We start from the raw sequence: 17,137 nt of genomic DNA, 5'->3' as shown, positions 1-17,137 counted from the left end.
TTTAGCAGCGTCTCATACTAGGCAAGAATTTCAACATAGTCATCCCAGACAGCAGCTGTAAGCAAGGGCTCGTGGGTGGAACAAAGGACTGGGAAGCAAGAATTCCAGCTCTCTCACCAACTCCTTTTGTAGCTTTGGGCCAGTCTCAACCTCTGAGGGCTTGTCTACACTACACGGCTTTTAGCGACAAGGTTGTGTCAACACAGCCTTGTCACTAAAATTCAGCATGTGTAAACGCTCTTTGTTGGTATTTTGTCAGCACTTTTGCCGACAAAATACTTCCAGCACCGTGAGCAGTGTTAGCTTTGTTGGCAAGAGAGCACTCCAGCCGACAAAGCCATGTTCACGCTGCCACTTGTACCCGTGAAAGACAAAAGTTTTGTCGATAACGTCACAGTGTAGACAAGCCCTGAGTTTCAGTGTCCCCATTTATAAATCAGGGTGTAACAATCCTCACTTCTCAAACACCCTCTTGCAGCAGCATCGTTCCCAGGTTGTAGGAGTACCCAGCCCGCCAGGTAGGCCTCCTCTTTTGTCCCACCCCTTCTGAGGTTTCACTGTCTGTAACAATGTCCTTCACCACCATCAATACTTAAATAGTGAAGCCCCCCCACCTCCAAATCCTCCCCATATCGGGGTTTACTTTTTCCTCAGACTCTCACCAGAGTGGTACCAAACAAGCACTCCCACCGCTCACTCTCAGTCCCACTGGTTTGAGAATTCCTTCCTCCTTCCAGATTCTCTTTTATCCCCTGATCTCTTAGCAGGTCAGTGACCCATGGGGTTTCTTTCCCTCACATTCTTGCTCCCTTCCCTAGGGCCCACTGTGAAAGCTACTTCCAGGCTTCAGCAGCTTGTTCTCTTTCTCCATCCTGGATCTGCTACATAGGAGAGGATGCAGAGCCTTCTTACCGCCACATCTTCCCACCACATTTGCACCCAGTCACTTGGAGTTTCATCCAGGGCTGGTTCTAACTTTTTTGCCACCCCAGGCAAAAAAGAAGAGCACCGCCCTGCCGTAACACCCCCCCCCCCAGTGCCGCGCTGCCCAAAGCCCCGAAGCACCGGACCGCGCCGCCGAAGCCCTGCCTCCCCCCCAGCGCCACACCTCGCCTCACCGCACTGACGAAACACCCCTCGCACTGCCCAGCCGAAACAAAACTAAAAAAACCCCTTGAGCGCCACCCCGCTGAACAGGGCCGGCTCCAGGCGGCGCAAAAAAAAAAAAAAAAAAGCCGCGATCGTGATCTGCTGCGGCAATTCGGCGGGAGGTCCTTCGCTCCAAGCGCAAGTGAGGGACTGTCCGCCAAATTGCCACCGAATAGCTGGACGTGCTGCCCCTCTCCGGAGTGGCCGCCCCAAGCACCTGCTTGGCAAGCTGGTGCCTGGAGCCGGCCCTGCCGCCGAACAAAAAAAAAAACAACAAAACACCGCGAGCGCCCCTCGCTACCTCAACATTGGCTGCCCCTTCTAAGGTGCCACCCCAAGCACATGCTTGATCAGCTGGTGCCTGGAGCTGGCCCTGGTTTCATCCCCAGTCTGTGACTCAAGCCTTCTCACAGTTCTCTTCCCCAAGCCCTGGATTCCTGCCCAACCCTCTCTTCTCTAGGCATGTTCCAGTACCAGCTATCAGAGAGTTTTCTCTTGAGAGATTTCCCATTCTCACTTTTAATAGCACCAAGGACCACCCCCACCCTCTTAGTCTGGTCCAGCTGGGGAACAGGGACAGTAACGCTGTGACATGGGGATAATAGACTTCCTTACTTCAATTTGATCCTATCTACATAGCACTTTAAAGATATAAAACATTAAATGTTACTACTCTGATCATCAATATTTTGATCATAAATTCTGACTGGTGCAAGAAAACAGCCAAACTGACATAAATACCAGAATTTCATATTAATATCCAAGTTGGAAGAGACCTCAGGAGGTCATCTAGTCCAACCCCCTGCTCAAAGCAGGACTAATCCACAGACAGATTTTTGCCCCAGACCCCTAAATGGCTCCTTCAAGGATTGAACTCACAACTCTGGGTTTAGCAGGCTAATGCTCAAACCACTGAGCTATTTGTACCATCTTGTCTTTGGCCTTTCTGTGACTCCTAGCCTATGCTGTGATCTCAGTGTTGCCAACTCTGAATCTCAAGCTATTTGTAGTTTTTCTTAAAGCCCCAACTCCTGGAATCATGTGATTGTGTGAGATCTCAGCTTTAATCTAAAAAAAGTAAGTTTCTTGCTCTCATGGCTGTTGCAGAGAAAAGGTTGAAAACGTGAATCCTAAAGACTCAAAGACCAGAAAACAAATAAAAAGAACCCTACATGAATTTTAATATCTCATGATTTTGAAGGTAAATCTCATAATTTTGGGGGGTTGACTCATGATTTTTGAGTGCTTTGGTTTGGCAACACTATTTTCTCTATAGTCCATTGCATTTGCTCTATCTTCCCATTCTATAAAGAACCTAGCTCAGGTGAAAAGTACAAGGCTGACAAGACTGGAGGCCAAGATCCTCTATTTATCCACAAAAGAGGAACAGCAGCCCCACACTGTCTTCCAGTGTATTTCAAGACAGGCCTGGGAAGTCCATCTACTGGAGTGAGAGGGCAATTCAATCTCCAGGTCCATTCAATCCCTGATCACTCTGCTGGTATGCTCAACAATATTTCCCATTCAGATGGCTGTTCGGACTTTGTATTTTGTGTCTGGGTGGAGATCACATGTTTGGGGTGGAGATTACACCCTTGTCACAGACCGATTATTTTGTTCTGTAGAGCAGGGGACTCAAACACATGGCCCACAGGCTGAGTTATTTCCTGAGGCCCGCCATAGGCGCCGACTCCACCAGCAGCCAAGCTCCCCTCCTGCCACCCAAGTGCGCCGTGGCCCTGCTCCTCCGTCTACCTCCCAGTGCTTCCCGCCGCCAAACAGCTGTGGGACTTTGGGGAAGGGGTTGGAATGGGCGCGAGGAAGGGGTGGCAAGAGGCGGGACGGGGCCTCCTGGACTTAGATGAGCAGTCTGAGGTATGAAGTTCAGCATGTATGATTCTTTGCTGTGAGTAGTTGGGAAGAATGTTTGTTAAAAGTGGCAACGTATTTTGTATGAATAGTTATCTTAAAAAGTTCCTGCCATTACAGCTGTGTTGATAGACTGTTAGTGTAGATCATCATCAGTGTTACTGACCACATAAGGAATACAGTAGTTACAGGTGTTTATATTTTATTAAAACCCCTCTTCGCATTACAATTTTTAAAAAGTTAATATATTGACTTTTAATAGCATCCTATATTACTCTTCATTTTTTTTCATTTTTGACTATACTTTTGTATCATTGTATGAAAAGGTTTCAGTGATGCGACCCTTGGGCCAATGTACTAGTCCTCATGTAGCCCTCGTGGTGATTTGAGTTTGAGAAACCTGCTGTAGAGAAAGAGCAAGGCCTGCGTAGGCCTTACAAGGAGTGTTTGTGTGGCGAGTGGAGTTGGGGGAGCAGATTCCCCGCATTTCTGCAGAGTGGGGGAGGGGAGACAACAGGCCTCAGGACAGAGCAGGAGAGCGTTCAGTGAGTGTCTTAAGGAGACAACGCACAGCTTCCCCAACAGCCAGCACACACACTGTCTCTGTTTCTCACACACACACAGTCTCTGTCTCTTTCACACTCACTACCCAATACATACTTGCATTATTGTTGTTGTTACTTCTTGGTACTTCCTGCAATGCACATATATTCTCTGTAATTTTATTCTTTTAAAGTGTGTTATTTTAGTGTTTTGACTAGTCTATGCATTTAATAATTTTTATTTCTCTTACACTTAAATTTAATTCTTTGAGTAGTGAGTTCTAAAATGCCTAATCTGTCCTGGCTGGAGTAATTATCCCTATGGTACCTTTTTAAAAATATATATAGGGTTTTTGTTTCTACTGGCGGTGCACATCCACACATACCTTGGTGCACATAACAAAATTTATTCCGCACATGGATGGAAAAAATTAGAGGGAACATTGGTGACCCGTCTTAACTTGCATGCCTTAAGAACATTGTTCTAAATATAGATAAATAACTCCCTAAATATCATCCAGCCATACATTTTGCAATGATTAGGATGACCAGTGTATTAGTGGCTGTTGGTAGACACCATATGCCATCCTTGACACCATTATGTAAACATCAGACCCTATAAACCTCTATGCACCCCTTATGCTCAGTGCCAATTGGCATCAAGGGCTCCCTGGTTGCATGTCCCATTACTGCTCTCCTGAATTATCCTGTCCCTCCAACACCCTGTTGCCTTTGGCACCATGACAGATCTTGATGAAGGTCATGTAGCTCAAGACTGCTAGCTGTGACCCTCCTGTGTGCATGAAATTTCAAATATGAAATTGCTGCACTACTAACTGTGGTTTGTAATGTATCACTTAAATCAGCCTCTGTACCAAATGACTGGCGGATAGCTAATGTAACGCTGATTTTTACAAATGGCTCCAGAGACAATCCTGGCAATTACAGGCCAGTAACTTAACTTCAGTACCAGGCAAATTGGTTGAAACTACAGTAAAGACCAGAATTCTCAGACATATAGATGAATACGGTTTGTTGGGGAAGAGTCAACACGGCTTTTGTAAATGGAAATCATGCCTCACCAATCTACTAGAATTCTTTGAAGGGATCAGCAAGCCTGGAAAAGGGTGATCCAGTCAATATAGCCTATTTGGACTTTCAGAAAGCCTTTGACAAGGTTCCATGCCAAAGGCTCTTAAGCAAAATAATCAGTTATGGGAAAAGAGGGAAGGTTCTCTCATGGATCAGTAACAAAGAAAGGAAACAAAGGGTAGGAATTGTGATAGACCCAGGCCACTTGGGTACAGCAGAGTAGCCTTACTGGTAGCCAGGAAGTGGGCGGGCGAAGCCCACTGCCAAAGGACCTCCCCCCACCCTAAGGGGAGGATCCACAGGACCTGGATAAGCAAGTAATTCCGGGGGACAACTAATTAAATAACAGGGACAGAAGTGTGATCAAAGGGCTAAATGAAGGGAACCTAACGGGGACACCGAGCAGAGAACCCCAGACAGCAGCCACTGCTCCTCGAAGGCATCAAGGGAGCTAGCGGATGCCGCCCAGAGGAACTCTGCCCAGATGCGTGAACGGACTGAGGAGCGGAAATAGGCCCCACAGTCACAGGAACTCCCGTCGGCCAACCTCCTCTCCCTGGTTTTGTACATGGCCAGTTTGGCCAGGGCTAGGAGGAGGTTGACAAGGAGGTCCCGCGACTTTGTGGGGCCTTGGATGGGGAGTGCGTAGATGAACAGGTGAGGGGAAAAGTGCAACCAAAAACATAATAATATATCTAAGAGGAGCCGGAAGAGGGGCTGCAACCTGGCGCACTCCAGATAAACGTGTGCCAGGGTGTCTCTCATGCCGTAGACGGGGTACAGCAGAAGGCAGGTATACTGGCCACTGGATTGACAGTTTTCTGTTCCCTGACTGACCAGAGCAGGGGCTGCTCCAGGCTAATGAGAACACCTGACTCCAATTAACCTGCAAAGAGTCAGGTGAGGCCATTAAGCTAATGTGACCATCTGACTTTAATTAAGGCCCCTCTGATACTATAAAAGGACTCACTCCAGTTAGGCAGAGGAGAGCTGGGGAGCTAGAGGAGAGGAAGTGTGGCTGAAGGGTTGGTTAATGAAGACACCCTCAAGTCATTGGTAAGGGAGCCCTAAGGTAAGGGTGAAGAAGGGAGAAGCAGGAGAGCTGTGGGGAAGTGGCCCAGGGAAATGTAGCAACTCTGGCAGTGAAAGGTTGGCTGCCAACAGCTGCTACCATTAGGGTCTCTGGGCTGGAACCTGGAGTAGAGGGCAGGCCTGAGTTCCCCCAACCCACCACTACAGGAACTCCTCCTAGGAGGGGAAGTCAGGCCCCTGTCAGGACAGGAGGCTAAACTGTTCTGAAACAAGCCCCTAGGGACAACAGAGACTGTGGGAGTTCTCTCACCAACCTCCTTGCTGGCTTATGATGAAAAGGGCTCATTAGACTGTAACCCTGGCCCTAGAGAGAGAAGGGCTACGTGGAGGGTCACAGAGAGCCACTGAGGCTAGCATATACCGCCTAGAAGCGTGGGACCCACGGGGACAAGGTCGGAGCTCTGCCACAGAATAAATGGTCAGTTTTCACAATGGAGCAAGGTATATAGTGGGGTTACCCACGGATCTGTACTGGGACCTGTGCAGTTTAACATGCTCATAAAATTATCTGGAAAAGGGGGTAAATAGTGTGATGGAATTTGCAAAGGATAGAAAATTACTCAAGATAGTTAAGTCCAAAGCTGACTGTGAAGAATTGCAAAGGGATTTCACAAAACTGGTTGAGAATAACAAAAATGGCAGGTGAAATTCAATGTTGGTAAGTGCAAAGTAATGCACATTGGAAAACATAATCCCAACTAGACATACAGAATGATGAGGTCTAAATTAGTTGTTACTACTTAGAAAGATCTTAGTCATCGTGGATAGTTCTCTGAAAACATCTGGTCAACATGCAACGGCAGTGAAAAAAAGCTAACCGAATGTTAGGAACCATTAGGAAAGGGATAGATAATCAAACAGAATAAATCATAATGCCACTGTATAAATCCATGGTATGCCCACACCTTGAATACTGTGTGCAGTTTTAGTTCCCTCATCTCAAAAACGAGATATTAGAATTGGAAAAGGCACAGAGAAGGGCAACAAAAACGACTGGGGTATGGAACAGCTTCCATATGAGGAGAGAGAAAAAGACTGGGACTGTTCCTTTTAGAAAAAAGAAAACTAAGGGGGAATATGATAGAGGTCTATAAAATGATGAATGGTGTGGAGAAAGTGAATAGGGAAGTGATATTTGCCACCTCTCATAATACAAGAACCAGGAGTCACCCAATGAGATTAATAGGCAGCAGGCTTAAAACAAACACAAGGAAGTATTTCTTCACACAACACACGGTCAACCTGTGGAACTCATTGTCAGGGATGCTGTGAAGGTCAAAAGGACAACTGGGTTAAAAAAGAATTAGATAAGTTCATGTACGATAGGTGCATTGATGGCTATTAGCCAAGATGGTCAGAGACACGACCCCATGCTCTGGGTGTCCCTAGGCCTCTGACTGCCAGAAGTTGGGACTGGACAACAGGGAACAGATCACTCCTGTTCTATTGACCTGTTCTGTTCATTCCCTCTGAAGCATCTGGCACTAGTTACTGTCACAAGACAGGATACTGCGGTAGATGGGCCATTGATCTGACCCAGTATGGCCATTCTTATGTGCGGTGTGGTTTCAGAATGATCTGAGTCCTATAGAGCAGAGCTGTGGTATAAATGAACTGTAGAAGAAAAACAGGGTTTCTCTTTCACTCAGAGTTAAGAATAAATATTTTAAAATACAAACAGAAGGTGACTGCTAATTCTTTATGGTAACATAGCTGCCTTTTGCAAAGCCATTGTGAATCCAGGCTCAGAAAACCAGGCTGCCCTCATTTATATTTTTAATCACCTGGATGACTTAATTCACAGTTTAAATGAATTTACTGCACATAAGAGGTATTGGATTGACAGCAAGAGTGAAATCCTCTATTTATTCAAAGAACAGGTACAGCACAAACAGCAGCTACAGTGCAACATTGATACACACACACCTCACCCACCAGTACGAGTGCCTGGGAGGGATCATTTCCAAGGTTAAAGCGGGAGTTCACCTTTCAAGACTCATTCAAACAAAAGGAAGTTTAATAGGCAGCAGGTTTAAAATAAACAAAACACAACACAATGCACAGTTAGCCTGTGGAACTCCTTGACAGAGGATGTTGTGAAGGTCACAACTATAACAGGGTTGAAAAAAGAACTAGATACGTTCAAGGAGGATAGGTCCATCAATGGTTTTAGCCAGGATGGGCAGGGATGGTGTACCTAGCCTCTGTTTGCCAGAAGCTGGAAATGGGCAACAAGGAATGGATCACTCAATAATTGACCTGTTCTGTTCATTCCCTCTGGGGCACCTGGCATTGGCCACTGTTGGAAGACAGGATACTGGTCTAGATGGACCTTTGGTCTGACCCAGTATGACCGTTCTTATGATCTTACTCAGATTTTTGTCTCTGCTGAGTGGGCCAGTCATTGTCAAATGTAATAGGGTTTATGATGTGGACACATATCCACTAGGAACTGATGGCCATCTCATGTTTTCACAGTTGTCTTTTGGTAGTAACTTCCCTTCTGTGCCAGCCACCTTTGGATTTGAACCAGCAACCTTATTTTATTTCTTGTCCCCTCATTCCATTGGTCTCCTAATTGTGACTTCCTTTTCTTCCTGATTGGTTGGGTATCTAGAGGGAGCGCAGGAGAGAGCACTAACTAGGGTCTCTGAAAGAAGCTCAAGATCAGTCAAGTGAAAGGTGAAGATTTCTTCCGCCACACAGTGATTGCACCCATGCAAGGATAAATCTGGCTGATGATTTCTATTGTAGGCAGAGCTGGGAGTGCCATCTGCAGTTAAGGCTGTCTGATTCTTCCCATTATACTTCCCAGTTGTTTAGAACTTTGCCAAACTTTAACAATTTGGGCTGAAATTTTCCATTCCAGGTGTCTGCCTCAGGCTGAATTTCTTTTGGGAAATTTCAGCCAAAACAGCCATTTCCAAGGACAAGATGAGGGGACAATGCCTTGTTTTGCCAGTGTTAACAAAATCTCACAACCATTTTGTTGAGTATCTCTAGCACCTTCATGCTTTGAAGCAGGAACTTGAAATTTAGCAATGTTAAGAATGCATCATTTACTGTCCCTTTGAAAATCTGCCAAAATTTGGCTGAATTAGAAGTCTCTGAAAAACCTCTGTTTGCACATGCTCTGTAGAGGTTTGAGAGAGTTTGGCAGCTAAATTCTCTCCATCTGCACTGGACATGCTCCACATCCCCTCACAGCTCCTTCCTGCCAACCGGGCTCGCATGCACCTCCCACAAAGTGACTGAGCCTGCTCCATCCAGGGACTGTCCAGATGAGCAGAACTTTCCTTGCACTTGCTCCTGTGTGTACTTCCAATGCACTCCCTCCGCCCAAACCTAGTAGCACCAGGTAGTGAAGAAGAGAAGGAAGAAACATCTGACTAGAATGCAGGAGACAAGGAATAGGGGGAAGTTGTGCTTAACCTGGGGTCTGATTCACAGAAGTGCTGCTCCGAACATATAAAGTGCTAATAATGTGAAGGACTGAAAAATCAGGCCCCAGGGTCTCAAGTTGGCCACCCAAAATTAGTGGACACTTCTTTTCCTTTGTCTCTCCGTGCCTCATTTCTAGCCTATAAAATGTGGACAACTTACACCACCTCACCTCACACAAGTGTTGTGAAAATGAATTTTAGTGGTTGTAAAGCACTAAGATACTACAAAAACAACAAAGAGTCTGGTGGCACCTTAAAGACTAACAGATTTATTTGGGCATAAGCTTTCGTGAGTAAAAACCTCACTTCTTCGGATGCATAGAGTGACAAGAAGTGAGGTTTTTACTCATGAAAGCTTATGCCCAAATAAATCTGTTAGTCTTTAAGGTGCCACCAGACTCTTTGTTGTTTTTGTAGATACAGACTAACACGGCTACCCCCTGATACTAAGATACTACAGTGGGTGCAGCACAGAAAGCCCAGGAGAGAATTCAGTGAAGTCAATGAAGGGTTTAGATTGTGAGCAGTAAATAATTTGTGGGTGCCCACATTGACTGAGGAGGGTAAAAAGGAATATTGAATAGCTACCCATTTCAGAAGCACCATTTTTCCTGAGCACTTCATAAAGCAAGAGTCCTGTGGAAAAAAAAACAGTATGTGATCCTGTCAATAAAGATGGCATCATTTTACATACTAGCGTTGCCACATGTCCAGGATTTCCCAGGATTGTCCCTTTTTTGAGGTAGCTGCCCCAGGAAATCTGTAAGGGGGCTCAGTACATGCTGCTAGCGGGCCAGTTTTATGGGTTCAAAAGCGTCCTGGATGTCCTGGGGGGTTTTGTACCTCAGAGGTGGCAACTCTACTGCATACACGCAAGGGGGCCGAAGGCAGGCTGCACAGGCAACTGTAAATCTGGCATTTCCTAACTTTTGAGTGCTTGATTTTGCAACCTTAATAATGTCCTTTTCATGATTTTGTTCAAGGTAATATGGCAACAATATTAGGACAACATGAATAAGTAATGAGAAAAGCTTTTTGTAAAAAAAATCCAGAGACTGCCCCTAGCTTTCCCCTTCCAAAAAGGAACAGAGATCGGTAAGTTTCAAACCTTCCTCCACCATGTGTGCTTTGATCTGTGAGACAGCAGACCTTTGACCACAGGCCCTTATTCTTTGTCACGTGGTGAACCCGTCCACCAGAATATCACAGCGTAATCCACCCACATCCTGTTAGCATATAGGATTTCCTTAGGGTTACTGTCACCGGAAAGCTATGTATCTAGCTTTCTAGATAAGGTACTTATATAGCCTCATTCCCCTAGTATCTAAGTGCTTCAACAATCTGTAAAGTATTTATCCTCACAACACCTCTAGGATCAGGGGCGGCTCCAGGCACCAGCGAAGGAAGCACGTGCCTGGGGTGGCAAGCCGCGGGGGGCAGCCTGCCGATCACCGTGAGGGCAACAGTCAGGCTGCCTTCGGCGGCATGCCTGCAGGAGGTCCTCCAGTCCCGCAGTTTCGGCAGCAATTCGGTGGCGGGTAGGCCAAATGCACGGGACCGGCGGACCTCCCGTAGGCATGCCGCCGAATCCGCGTTACCACAGGATTAATGATGTTTTCCCCTTTGGTAAAGTTCTGTGAAATCTATAGATCACCATAAAATAATTATTATTGATTTTACAGGAATATTGATTAGCCCTTTGGGATCATACACACAAAAGCCTCTCAGAAACCTGCTCTACAGAGGCTCTCAACTTTTCCAGACTCCTGTACCCCTTTCAGGAGTCTGATTTGTCTTGTGTAACCCCAAGTTTCACCTCACTTAAAAACTACTTGCTTACAAAATAAGACACAAAAATGCAAAAGTGTCATAGCACACTATTACTGAAAAATTGCTTACTTCCTCATTTTTACCAAATAAAAATTTGCTTACTTCCTCATTTTATAAAATAAATCAACTGGAATATAAATAGTGTACTTACATTTCAGTGTATAGTATGTAGAGCAGTATAAACAAGTCATTGTCTGTATGAAATTTGAGTTTGTATGGACTTCACTAGAGCTTTTTACGTAGCCTGTTGTAAAACTAGGCAAATATCTAGATGAGTTGATGTACCCCCTGAAGACATCTGTGTACCTATAGCAGTATGTGTGCCCCTGGTTGAGAACCACTGCTTTCGATGGTCATTTAGCAGTGTTACTTGGGCCTGTTGGGAGTACAACATTCAAATCCCATGCAGGAGAACTGGCATAAAAAATGCCCCGGCCCTCTGTTCACTCTTGTCACCTTGTTGTTGTTTGTATCCTCCACCTACTTATGTTCATGCCTTTTTAACATTCCTCCTATGACTGGAATGACTTCCCTCTTCCTACACACCATGCATCCTTCCTTGCCTTCTCTCTCCAAATCCCTCCCCCTCACTTTGCTTTGCACCACTGACCTCCTTCTGCTCTAGGGCTGCCTGCTTCTCTCCTCTTACCATATCTCCAGCTACATTTTTAACAGACTATGCAGCTCACGTTTCTTTCATAATATGCCCCTCAGGTCTCTGTCCTAATGGGCAATGTAAAAGGTTCTAGGGCCTGTTTTTCTGTCACTCTGTAGCTTGTGCTGTCATTTATGCTAAAACAAAGCAGGTGTGAAACGCTCCCACAAACAGAATAGTAACATTTTTACACCCACTTTGTATTGGTGCAAACACCAGCACAAGCAGCAGAGCCGCAGAGAGTCAGGAGCCTGATGTGTTATGTTTCTCCATGCACAAGGTGCAAGCAGATACTTCTGGCCTGAATTACTTATTTGAGGAGAGCAGTAAAGTGTCCAGGATGAGAGAACTCAGTGCCTTCCTTTGTGGGGACTTTGTGCTCTGAACTGAACACAAAATGACCACCCTTCTCTTTATGCTGCAGAGCCCTTCAAGGTTCAAGGGTGATTGAAGAGAAAACAAAAAGTGTAAGAGTCACACAGCCAAATAAAGCAAGGGGTTTTAAGGGAAAAGAGTACAAGTTTCACGCTGAAATCCTCCTTTCTGCTTGGGTTAACCCTGCTAGCCCTACACACCTGCACATGAGGGGTGTTTCTCTCCTGATTAACCCCATCTGTAAATAATCTCCCTCCACCCTCACCTGACCTTTAAGGATGAAATGCAATTGAAAAGTTGTTCCTCAAAAGTGGGGCTCAGCAGGAATGTCTGCAACCCCACTCCCCCCACATCTTTTTCCTGCCGGTGCCTGTGGTATGTCCCAGTTATCCAGTACGTAAGGGTGTTTTGGGCGGTGGGGGAATGTTGCAAGGGGTCGCAGACTGGAAAAAAATTAATACATTAAGAATCAAACTAGGTCCCTGAGGGGTGCCCGTTAAGCACTGTTTTACCAAAGCGACTACTCCCAGATTCTGATAGCAGCCCCACTTATTTCAGCCCACTTTGTGCACTGCTGTCATGTGAGAGTGCGCCTCTCATCATGGCTTTTCCACTCACCGCACGGTACCAGTGAGAGGCAAAGTACCTCTATCTGGGGAAGCGGGGCGGTGAGGGGATCCATCATCTGCTTTTTATACGGTCCCTAAATTAATAAGCCTTTTTCACTTCTCTTTGATCAGCAGATGAAAGATAAAGGGTGTGAGGTAAAAAGTTTGGGGACTGTAGAGGAGCGGACTCACCCCTGTGGCGCCTCCTGCTGGTCATCTTGGGAATTAGCTCTTCCAGCAGCCTGGAGCACCCCCTGCAGGCCGGTGATCCGCCTGTCCTCTGGCCCCTGTGTCCCTCCTGGACCCTGGTGCCCTTGTATCTGGGGTGCTGCCCCCTGGCAGTACACCCCTCAGTACTAGGGTCTCCCCTCCCTGGGGAACCCCCACCCACTATCCCTACCTTACCTATGGACGAATTTCACAGTGCATGACAGAAAGGGGCCATGACCAAGACACACTGCAGTGCAGGTCAAAGTGAAGGAGCTGTGGAACGCCTACCACAAGGCACGGGAGGCAAACCGCCACTCTGGTGCTGTGCTCACGAGCTGCCGGTTCTACAAAGAGCTGGATGCAGTTCAGTAATGGTAACTTTCCCATTCCACTGTGCCTTCATGGGAGTGGGATGGGGGGAGCATTGATGCACACAGGTGAGCCATAAAGGGGCCAGGGCGGAAGCCGCAGTCTTGGAGAAGACCCTCCCTTGATTCCCTGCTCACCCTCAGCAGCAAGATATCTTCCATAATGATCACATCCTGTGGAAAGTGTGGGGACAGGAATTATTATCAGCAGGGCCGGCTCCAGGCACCAGCCCACCAAGCATGTGCTTGGGGCGGTGCCTGGAGGGGGGCGGCACGGCAGGGCCCCAGCCGGGCTGGCCCCCCTTCCCCCCGGTGCTCCGGCGGGTCGGGGAGAGCGGGGCCCCGGCCGGGCTCGCCACCCTCCCCCCGGGGCTCTGACCGCCGGGGAGAGCGGAGAGCCCCGGCCGGGCTCTCCGTCCTCCTCCTGGCGCTCCCGCCGGTCGGGGATTGCGGGTCTGCGGCCGGGCTCGGCGGCCTCCCCTGCCGCGCTGGGGGTGGGGGGACGGCGGGTGGCTTTTTTGCCTAGGGCGGCAAAAAAGCCAGAGCCGGCCCTGATTATCAGGCCCTCCGTACAGTGCTGGCTCTTCCCAAGAGCCACGTGCCCAGTGTACAGCAGGGTCCGGCAAGAGTGATTTACTCTGCCCCTGCGGCTGCTCACCACTTGGGTGTCTTGTGGCTCACATGTTTGCCTGTGGTCAGCCAGTTAGTGACAGGTGTGCGAGTACTGGCTGTGTTTTAAAACACTGAATCAGTGTTGTGTGTGTTGCAAACAATACTGCTTCTGTAAAATGTTGCGTTTAAATTTCACAGATAGGACCTTGGGAGCCCAGCCTCCCTCCTTGTTATCGGCGGCTGGATGGCTGCACAGAGTTAGAAAGTGGCCAAGAAGAACTAAGGAGGACTTTCTGCGTGATGTTATAATGCATCAGAGAAACAGGAATTGAAGAGTGGTGGGACAGCAAGAAGAGGGACCGAAAGGAGAACACGGCACACCAGAATGAAGCCACGGAGAGGCTCTTAGTTATGGAGCACCAAGCAGACACACTCTAGGCGATACTAGCGCTTCAAACCGAGCAGCTCCACACCCGCCCTCTCCTGCAGCCGCTGTCGCAAAACTCTTTCCCATGCCCCCCCCAGACACTGCCAACACACTCTTATCAACCTCCTGGCTCCAGTCTATACTCGCAGCATTCCACTCCTCCTCCCTCACAGTCCAGCAGTGCGGACTCCCACTACCCACTGCACTCAACACCCATCCCTCTGCAGTTTGGCCCTGCTGAAGTACAGTACCCGCTGCATTGTACTCCAAAGGAGAAGGTTGGATATGATCTTGGACATACACAAATCTTCAGCCGTCCTGGGACCCCTCCTCCTCCTGGGACCTTCCCTTCCCCCACCCCCCTCACTGCTGCTGGGTTTTTTGTTTGATTCTCTCTTCCAGTTGTTGTCTTTTAATAAAAGAATTGTGTTGGTTTGAAAGCAATCTTTATTCTATTAACGGAAAGCAAAAAGACCCCTGCAAAGCAACATATAATTATGTTAAACCCACATATTGCATCATGTGCACCAATCACCTCCTAGCATTACAAACACTGCACTCCCAAGCATATCAACAAATATTAGTAGCTTTTAGCTTCAAATTGCTGCCTCAAGGCATCCCTGATCCTTATTGCCCCACACTGCGCCCCTCTAATAGCCCTGGTCTCTGGCTGTTCGAACTCAGCCCCCAGGCACTGAGCCTCAGCGGTCCAGCCCTGAGTGAAGCTTTCATCCTTCCCTTCACAAATATTATGGAGCATACAGCACGCGGCTATAAGCATAAGAAGATTGTCATTGGCCAGGTCCAGCTTCCCATAGAGCGGGCTTTCAAACAGCCAAAAGCACACAGTCATTCTGCACTTGCTCAGCCTATTGTTGCTGCTGTCAAACTGCCCCATGTATGACTTCATAAGCCATGGCATTAAGGAATAGGCGGGGCCTCCCAGGATCACAATGGGCATTTTGACTTCCCCTATGGTGATCTTCTGGTCCGGGAAAAAGTCCACTTCAAACGGAGCTGATCACAGACTGTGCATCTCTCAGACAATGTCTGATGATACTATAATAAACAGACAGTGGATCTAAAGTAACCCACGTTAAAAACCACAAAGGAGAACCCATACTTCAGCTAGGAGAACAGACAAGAGCTGGCTTGAGATTGGCAACGTGACAAGTCTGCATTCCATTTCAAAGAAATGATCCTGGTGTTGACTCTTTGCTGTAGTGCTATGGTAAAATCATGTAACCCCACAGAACGTGTGCCCTCTGAGGACAACACAGGACTATTCAGTGCATGTGATTATACTGCTGTCAGGACTGTACTGTTGTCTGAAGAGATGGTGTCAGAGGAAATCATCACTACCTTCTCTCTCTGAGATTGTCTCCTCCCTTGGCTTCAGAAAGGGTCATCTCTGGTGTTCTTCCTCCCTCTCCAACTGCTTCATCAGTATCTCCACTTGGGGCTCTTCCTCCTCCCTTTTGTTCTCTGTTGGTAACCCTCAGGGCTCAGTCCTTGGCCCTCTTCTTTTCTCCCCTCTGCACTATCCAGAGGTAACCTCATACAGTCTCCTGGCTTCAGTTACTACCTTTAGCAGAGAGGGCTCTCAGGTTTAGCTCAGCGCCCTACCCTCCCCCTCTTCGTCCAGACTCTTCTTGGATAACGCACACACCACCAGCTCAAGTTCGACCCCATGAAATCCAAATGCCTCCCATTTCCTGCCAGACCTTTCCCTCTTCTTCCCCATTCCCTAGCCCAGCTGGTAACTCTACCAATCTCTGCATTGTCTCAGCATCACAATCAACTGCCCACTCCCATCCTTCTGGTTTCCCCACGTTCATGCTGTCAATAAATCCTCTCAATTTTCCCCTCTGCACAATGTCCAAATTCCATCCGCCCTCCTCCATCCAATTTATCCAGGCCCTGTTCCTCTCTCACCTTGACATCTACACCCTCCTCCTCGCTGGCCTCCCAGACGTACAGCTGTCCTCACCTCCTCTGTAAAAGAGCCCAAGCTCCTCCAGTGTAACAGATATGCCAGTCTCTGGTTGAGAAAAGACAAAGGCATCTCCATTCTCTGGGGTGCAGAAACAAGAGAAAACATAAGTCCCACCTCAATCATTTTGTGTTTTCGTTCCCAGGCCCTTTGTTTATGGGACAGTCTTTTTACAAGAAAAGAAAGAGTTCCAAAGCCCAGCAGACTCACTGCCTCTGAGCTCTCTGGTCTAACACCCTTGCTGTGAACTCCCTGGCTGGTCTGTGAGCTCCCAGGCCTCTCCCGGAAAAGATCAGCAGGTTCTGTAGCTCCTAAATGGCAGGTCAACCATGTCCACCTGCCATACGAATCCAGTTGTTTAACCCTGGTTGTCCTGGATAAACCCCTACAGTAAAAGCAAGGGTAGCAGGGTTTCTGTGTGTGTGTCAACATGGGGTCGGATGCTGTTGACCCGGAAGAGTTCCTCCCTTGACCCCCTCCCCCACAGGGTCACGACATTCATCCAAACCCTTCAATCCACCCAAAGAATTTCCAGAAAATCATCTGCCTTGCCTGCCTCTATGTCCATGTCTAGCTCCTCTTCAAGTCCCCTGGGCTTCTGCATCAAATTCAAGCTCCCTTTCCTTCATGAACAAGTCTCGGTACAACTTAGATCTTCCCTAACTCTCTTTCCACCCTGGTCTCTTAATGTGTCTCCAATCAACCACCCCCTTCCTGTCCCTCTCCCACTCTCTGAGATAATCATGTTATCTGCTCACATGCATTAGTGGTTTCTAGATTAATGGTAATCACTCGGGAAATAGACCTAAACAGCAGCGGGGGAAGCTCAGTGAAAACGTCTGCTCAATGCACTGTGGAGGTCTAAAAAGCAA

Source organism: Trachemys scripta, chromosome 1, assembly GCF_013100865.1.
Source record: "Trachemys scripta elegans isolate TJP31775 chromosome 1, CAS_Tse_1.0, whole genome shotgun sequence".
Taxonomy (NCBI): Eukaryota; Metazoa; Chordata; order Testudines; family Emydidae; genus Trachemys; species Trachemys scripta.
This window is presented reverse-complemented; position numbering follows the sequence as displayed.